The sequence below is a fragment of the Choloepus didactylus genome, chromosome 13 (genome assembly GCF_015220235.1).
Source record: "Choloepus didactylus isolate mChoDid1 chromosome 13, mChoDid1.pri, whole genome shotgun sequence".
NCBI lineage: Eukaryota > Metazoa > Chordata > Mammalia > Pilosa > Megalonychidae > Choloepus > Choloepus didactylus.
Genome location: NC_051319.1, coordinates 43,562,165 through 43,571,105, shown reverse-complemented (window position 1 = coordinate 43,571,105; position 8,941 = coordinate 43,562,165).

The following is an 8,941-nucleotide window of genomic DNA, read 5'->3' as shown; positions in this document are numbered from 1 at the left end:
GAGAAGTTTTCTTGTGACTTATTTCTTATGTTCACTTCTGTCTGTCTCTCGGCTTCTGCTGCCTCTGACATTATCTGTTTTGCTTCCTCTTCCATTGAGTCTCTCCATCTCTTGGCAATTCCCTGATGTTGACCTACATAATATACTCATATTATCTAAGTATATTATAAGAATAGGCCATTTCTTTACTACACAAAGTGTAAAATCACTAAAAAACTTTAGATAAGTCAATGGCTACATTAGGCCTAGCAATCAAATGGTAGCATTTAGCTGGTGTTCCAAACCTTGATATAATCAGTTTACATCTATGGGATTCACCAAAGCATAACAATAGATGGAATGAAGCATCAGTAATTACTTTCATAGGAAAGGTAATTTATGCCTGGAAGCAACCTAAGAGTTTAAGAAATTCCACACAGATGCTAAATATTACATGTTTGTGTGTGCGTGTTCCAGTATACATAAGTCATTGGTGTAAGAAATCATAATGCTTGGTGATCCCAAACAATGTTCTATATTACACATGTAATATATAGCTAAAATAAGTTTTTGTTTATGCTATAAATATATTTATATATAAAACTATTTTAAAATACCAGTTTTACTTCACCAGTAACTATGCAAGATTTTCTTCTGGAATTTACACATATTAGACTTGCTATCACCTCACTGGAGAAAATTGTTATGCTAGGCTTTAATTAAAATGTTGGAGTATAATGGCAAAACATTATTCTATGTTGTTTTAAAAATAGGAAGGATAAAAATAAATCTAGATTTAAATTTAAATAAATCTGATTTATATTTAAAACTAGATATGTTTCACTTTCAGAAAGAAGACTTTGATACATGAACAATTATAAAATTATTTTTCTAGAATATAGATTAATAAATTAAGGTAAGTCATTGTACTATCAACCACAGAATGCTGACTGCATCCTGTGTGGTTAGATTAGTTAAATCACTACATTTTTAATATTGAAAGATTCCAAGATACTTATGAAGTAAAAGATAAATGGAGGGGTATTTTCATTTTGATCTAGTAAAATTTGTAAATGAGAGAATTATTTTATGAGAAAATTATTTTTATTAATTTAATTTTCATGGTTTGTGTTTTAACTCCTTTTCTTCTTACTCTTCTCCTGCCTATCTCCAAATTGTTCAGTGATTCACACTTTACTATAGGCACTAAATAAATATGACACAAACTGCCTCAAAAATACACTATGGTTAAACTATTCTCTCTGATGAAATGATGGAATAATTCTGGAAAACCAAACATCATACCTTAAGAATAGAACAGTAGATCTTATGTTGGTATTAATCACCTCCCCCCACCTCAAAATTACAGAAAACTATTCACTTAAAAACATAAGAATCTTCAATGATATTTTTAAATTAATTTGCAAATAGCATCCTTTTTTTCAATTTTTACTACATAGACCATGTAAAAAGAAAACAAAATAGAGTTACTATGATTAAGAGATTTAAAACAGAGTCAGGAGGTTACTCTTAGCAAATCTCAGCCAGATATCACAAATTACCAAAGTATGCAAAGCCTTAAGCAACAATGTTCCTCAAAACCCTAATAGAGTAATGTCATCAACATGATGACATAAATAGCCCCAGAAAAAGCCTCTCCAAAGATTTAGCAATAAAAGGACAGATCCAACTTGCTTTGAACTCTGAAGGACAGTGGAGACTGGAGAATGACTCCACAAATGCTGAATCAAAGAAACAGAAAAACAGAAAAATCTCAGGTTTAGACAAGTCCATCCTGGACCAATGATCATTTCTCATTTCCTCTTCCCCTCATTCAGTCTTAGGTGGCTGGGGAGCTAAACAGGGGCAGCATGGACCTAGGTCCCTCTCACCTTGGACAGAGACTGTAGATGAAATCACAGCAGCAAGTCCAATGGGGCCCTAAGTCTGCAGGGAACCAGGGCAGAACATGAGCCACTGAGGAGTGCTGCATACCAAAGGGCCCCAAGGGGGGAAAGAGAGAGAGAGAGAAAAAAAAAAGATAGATGATAGATAAATAGATATAGATAGATAGATAGATAGATAGATAGATAGATAGATAGATAGACAGACATGACTATAGAAAGACTGGTAAGAACTTTTGTGGATTGACTCCATCTGGCTCCATGGGACAGGATCCCATAACAGGCAAGAAACGAGGCAGAGAAGCCTCACAGAGAAAATAAAGAGGGCTTGTTAAATTGAATTCTTGTAAGATAGGAAGGGTCCCAGAACTGAAAAGTGTAAGAGAAATGGATCTTGATAAGTGAGGGAGAGAATTTAAATAAATCATAGTGACTGGGGAGAAAAGTCTGCACAAAAAGAAATAGAACAGATCGAGCTTCCCAGAGAAGGAACAGAGAAAAGGATACTCTGTCCTGGTGGTAAAACAACTGCACAAAAAGCTCAATCTTAAAAATTGCACTGCGTATCCAGGGTAAGAATCAGATACAGAAGAGCTGAGTATATCTGCACAGTAAACATGGGATACTCTGAAAGTCTAGGATAAGTTAGACAAAGCATCAAAGAAAAGCCCTAACACAAAGCCAATAAACAATAAAACCCTAGAAAAGAGGGAGAAATAGACCTCCAGAGTCAACACATCAATAGAATCAGGTGCTCAGACATCAGAAGAAGAAAAAAAAAAAAAAATCACTAGCCATCCTAAGAAACAGGAAGACATGGCTCAGTCAAGGAAAGAAATGAAAACTTCAGAGACTTCGAATTTGGAACAACTGTTCAAAAAATCTCCTAAAACAATTCATTATATTACAAGACAAAAACATAAAGAAGGGAAACAGAGGAATTGGAGCAGAGAATGTGTATGCAATTGAAATTTATTATCCTTTCAAATTGGTATATTATAGGTGCATGTTGAATACTATAAACTCCAGGGTAATCACAAAGAAAATATTTAAAAATATAGAGAAGAATAGAAATGAGAAAGGGATCAGTCAGATACACCACAAAAGATCAACTATACAGAAAAGGAGGTTGTAATATAGGAGGGAGAAAAAATAAAAAAGATACGGCATATAAAAACCAAAGGACAAAATGGTGGAAGTAAGTACTGCCTTTATATTAATAGCACTGAATGTTAATGGATTAACTTCCAATCAAAAGACAAGTTGGCAGAATGGCTAAAAAAAGTATGATCCAACTATATGTTGTTCACAAGAGACTCACCTTAGACCTAAAGACAAATAGATTGAAAGTGAAAGTATGGAAAAAAATTCCATACAAAGAGTAACCAAAAAGGGCTGGTATAGCTTTACTAATATTGGAAAAATAAATATGTTATAAAAGACAAAGAGGACACTATGTATTAATAAAAGGAAGGAATGCAACAAGAAGAAATAGCAGTCATAAATATTTATGCACCAAACCACAGTGCACCAAAATACAAGAGGCAAACCTGAAGTGAGTAAAACACATCTCCACAATAATACTTGGAGACTTCAATACACTATACCCATCAATAGATAGAATCTAGACAGAAGACCAATAAGGAGAAAGAGAACTTGAATAATATGATAAGTGAACTAGATCTAACAGACATATATAGAACATTGTACCCCAAAATAGCAGGTTATACATTCTTCTCATGTGCACACTGATCATTCTCCTGGATAGACCAAATTTGGTTCATAAAATAAGTCTCAATAAAGATAGAAAGATTGAAATCATACAAAGCATCTTCATTTATCACAATGGAATAAAGCTGGAAATCAATAGCAGGCAAAGAACTGGAAAATCCGCAAATATATGGAAGTTAAACAATCAGTGGGTCAAAGAGGAAATCAAGGGAAATCCATTAAATGTCTTGAGGGTAATGAAAATGAGAACCCAATAACCCAAACTTATGGGATGTAGTAAAGGCAATGCTAAGAGGGAAATTTATAGCCCCAAATGCTTCTGTTGAAAAAGAAGGAGCTAAAATCAAAGACCTAACTTCACACCTGGAGGAACTAGAAAAAGAATAACAAATTAATTATAAAACATGCAGAAGGAAAGAAATAAAGATTAGAGCAGAAATAAATGAAATAGAGAATTTTTAAAAAATAGAAAAAATTAACAAAACCAAAAGTCAGTTCTTTAAAAAGATCAATAAAATTGGCAATCCCTAGCTAGACTGACAAAGAAAAAAAGAGCGAAGACACAAATTAATAAAATAAGAAATTGGGGGCAGGGGGAACATTGCTACTATCCCCACAGAAATAAAATAGGATCATAAGAGCATATTATGAACAAATGTATGTCAACAAAATTACACCACTTAGATGAACTGGACAAATTCTTAGAAACACACAAACAACCACCACTGACTCTAGAAGAATTAGAAGATCTCAACAGACCAATTATAAGCAAATATATTGTCAGTCACCAAAAACCTCCCAACAAAGATAAGCCCAGGATCAGATGGCTTCACAGGTGAATTGGACTAATCATTCCAAGAAGAATTAGTATTAATCCTGCAATCCTGCTAAAAGTCTTTCAAAAAAATTGAAGAGAAGGTGAAAATTATCTAATTCATTCTGTAAGGCCAGCATCATCCTAATACCAAAGCCAGGTAAAGATACAAGGAAAGAAAATTATACACCAATTTATCTAATGAATATAGATGCAAAAATCCTCAACAAAATACATGCAAATCAAATCCAACAGCTCATCAAAAGGATTATGTACCACTATCAAGGGAGTATTTTCCCAGGTGTACAAGGATGGTTCAAGATAATAAAATCAACTGATGTAGTACATCACATCAACAAAACAAAGGGCAAAATCACTGCAATTGACACAGAAAACGCATTTGGAAAATTCAGCATCATTTCTTGAAAAAAAACACTTAGAAAAATAGTAATGAAGGAAACTTCCTCAATATGATAAAGGACATATATGAAAAACACACAACTAATATCACTCAGTGGTGAAATACTGAAAACTTTCCCTCTAAGATCTGGAACAAGACAAGGATATTCATTGTCACTATTATATTCAACATAGTGCTAGAAGTTCTAGCTAGAGCAATTAGGCAAGAAAAAGAAATAAAAGCCATGAAAATTGGAAGGAAAGAAAAAAAAATTCACTATTTGCACATGACAGGACCCTGTATGTAGGAATCCTGAAAAATCTACAACAAAGCTATTACAGCTAATAAACAAATTCAGCAAAGTGCTGGGGTGCAAGATCAACATGCAAATATCAGTAGTTAATCTATACATTAGTAATGAGCAAGCTGAGAAGGAAATCAAGAAAAAAAAATCATTTACAATCGCAACTAAAAGAATCAAATATCTAGAAATAAATTTAACCAAGGATGTAAAGTACTTGTACACAGAAACTACTAACATTGGCTTAAAGAAATCAAAGAAGACCTAAATAAATGGAAGCACATATGTCTTTGTGAATTGGAAGTCTAAATATCATTAAGGTTTCTATTCTACTCAAAATGATTTCTGTTCTACCCAACACAATGCCTATCAAAATTCCAACAGCCTACTTTGCAGAAATGGAAAAGCCAACTATCAAACTTATTTGTAAGGATAAGGGGCCCCAAATAGTCAAAAACCTCCTGAAAAAGATGAATGAAATTAGAGGACTCACATTTCCTGATTTTAAATCTTATTACAAAGCTACAATGTACAAAACATCATGGTACTAACACAAGGATAGATATATCAATCAATGGAATGAAATTGAGAGTTCAGACAGAGACCCTCACATCTATGATCAATTGATTTTTGACAAGTCCATACAATTGGGAAAGAATAGCCTTTTCTTTCCAACATTTAGTGCTGGGAAAACTGGGTATCCATATTTGAAAGAATGAAAGAGCATACCTATCTCACACCATATACAAAAATTAATTCAAAATGGATCAAAGACCTTAATATAAGAGCCAGAACTATGAAACTACCAGAAGAAAATATCGGGATACATCTTCAGGTTCTTGTGTTAGGCAATGATTTCTTAGACTTTACACCCAAAGCACAAGTAATGAAAGATAAAATAGATAATTGTGACCAAAATTAAAGTCTTTTGAACATCAAAGGGCTTTGTCATGAAAGTGAGGAGACAATCTACTCAACGGGAGGAAATATTTGGAAACCACGTATCTATTAATGGCTTAATATTCATAATATATAAATAAATCCTACAACTCAACAACAAAAAGACAAAAATTTCAATTAAAAAATGGGCAAAAGACTTGAGTAGACATTTCCCCAAATAAGTTATAATAATGGTTAAAAAGCACATGAAAAGATGCTCAATATCATTAGCTCTTAGAGAAATGCAAATCAAAACCACAATGAGATATCATTTCGCACCCACTAGAATAAGTACAATTAAAAATAACAAAAACTTACAAGTGTTGGCAAGGATGAATAGGAAATTCATTCATTGCTGGTAGGATTGTGAAATGCTGCAGTCGCTATGGAAGACAGTTTGTCAGTTTCTCAGGAAGCTAAGTATAGAATTTCTATGTGAACCAGAAGCCCCACTGCTAGGTATATATCAAGAAGAATTGAAAGCAGGGACTCAGACAGCTATTTGCACACCAATGTTCATAATGGCATAATTTACAATTGCCAAAATATCAAAGCAACCCAAATGTCTGTCAACTGATGAATGGATAAAAAAATGTGATATATACATACAATGGAATATTATTCAGTTGTAAAAAGGAAGGAAGTCCTGATACATGCAACAACATGGATGAATCTTGGGGACATTATGCTGAGTGAAATAAGCCAGGTACAAAAGGATAAATATTGTATGATCACACTGATTTGAAATAATTATAATAAGCAAACCCAGCAAGATAGAATCTAGAATATAGGTTACCAGGGAATAGAATGGGGTAGAGAATGGGGAGCTGACTCTTGATTTGTACAGAATTTCTATTTAGGCTGATTGTTAAGGTTTGGAAATGGATGGTGGTGATGGTAGCACATTATTGTGAGTGTAATTAACAGGCTGAACTATGTATGTGAATGTGGTTGAAAGGACAAGTTTTGGGTCATGTATGTTACTAGAATGAAAGTTTTAAGACAAAACATGGACTGTATAACACAGTGAACCCTGTTTTAACAATGGACTGAGGTTAATAGTACAAGTATAACAATGTTCTTTCATGAATTATAACAAATATATGACACCATTATAAGGTGTTAATAATAGGGTAGTATATGTGAAAAAAATGCACCTAATATAAACTATGGACTAGAGTTAAAAGACTTTATCAATATTCTTTCATCCATTGTAACAAAGGTACTACACTAATGCAGCATCAACAATAAAGGTTATATGAGAACATTGTATTTTTTACATGACTTTTCTGTAAACCTACAACTTCTCTAAATAAAAATGATAGTATTAAAGAAAAAAATAACAATATGGTGAGTGAAAGAAACCAGACAAAAAGTTCTACATAATGTATCATTTATTTATATAAAATGTAAACATAAATAAATCTATAGAAACAGAAATAGATTAGTGGTTATGTATGACTGGGGAAGAATAGAGAGATTGAGAGGTGACTGCTAAGGGTCATGGGATTTTTCTTTTCTAAAATGTTACAAAATAGATTGTGGTGATGAATGCACAACTCTTTGATTATATTAAAAGCCATTGATTGTACACATTTTACGGATTATATGGTATGTGAATATATCTCAATAAAACTGCTAAAAAAAAAAAAGCAAAAAAAAAAACCTCTGAGGCTATCCATATACCCTAAGCAGACCATAGGTTAAAGAACTCAGTAAATTAACCTAACAGAAACTCGGAGTACTCCAAATATCTACTAAAGCAAACAGCTGATATAATCTTCTGCTATTCCTTTTAAAATGCTTGCCTGGAAGAGTCAAGAGAGGGCACTATTTGGGTTACTACCTGAATCTATGCTCCCGAATTGCAATTCTCAGATCCCATAAGCCTTGCAGCTTAGTTTGTTATTTCTTGGTTGACAATCATGAACATTTAAAAGAGAAAGAAAATAACTCTTTAGCTAAATCAATTTGTCCTCTATAGGTTTTCCTCCATTCACCAATGGTGGTAATATTTCATGATCTTTTTCATTAATAATTTATTTGCTATCATTAGCTAAAATTTCCTATGTGCTATAGAAATTAATAGTAATAATAAAAACTATGGAAACAATGACTGTCTTAGGATTGGGTAAAAAAAAAGGAGCAAATTTTATTTTTGGTTCTGACAATGAGTCCCCAGATATTCTTCCAAAGTAATTGCTGGTAAAGAAATAAATTGGGTTAGAACTCCAGCTGTACAGGCTATGTCTGTAATAAATGGCTTTAATTTAAATGTGATTTCTAACAAAAATAATTTTACCATTCTGACCTTATATATAGTAGTTCCTTAGGACAACAATTATTTCTAATAATTTAAATCTTCTAACCTGCTGGCATGAACTTTATTTCCATCACAACACAATATGAAACATATAAATTGGGCAAAGTCGTAAAGTAAATATAAAAGTATAAAATTTACTTTCTCCTTTTCTCTTTTGTGTACTTGCACATGAAAATTTTGAATGGTTAGCATAAAGTTTAGGAAAATAAATTAAATGGAACATAAATTCTCATTAACTCTTTCAAAAATACTGTCACCTAGAGACTGGGAAATACAAAGATGACTAACTGATTTATCCTGCCCTCAGGGAGATAATGGTCCAAAGGGGAAGGTAATGATTCTCATAAATAAGGCTTACAGAAGTTAGAAAGTAATCTCTGCCCCAAGATTATAAATAAAGAACAATGGAAAATCAGAGGAGGAAATTTCTTTCAGTTGATGGGATTAGAGAAAACCACACTGAAAATATGATGCTTAGATTAGTTTTCTAAGGTCAGATAGGATTTATAGACAGAACAAGAAAGAAATTTCAGACAGTGATTTTAGCCTA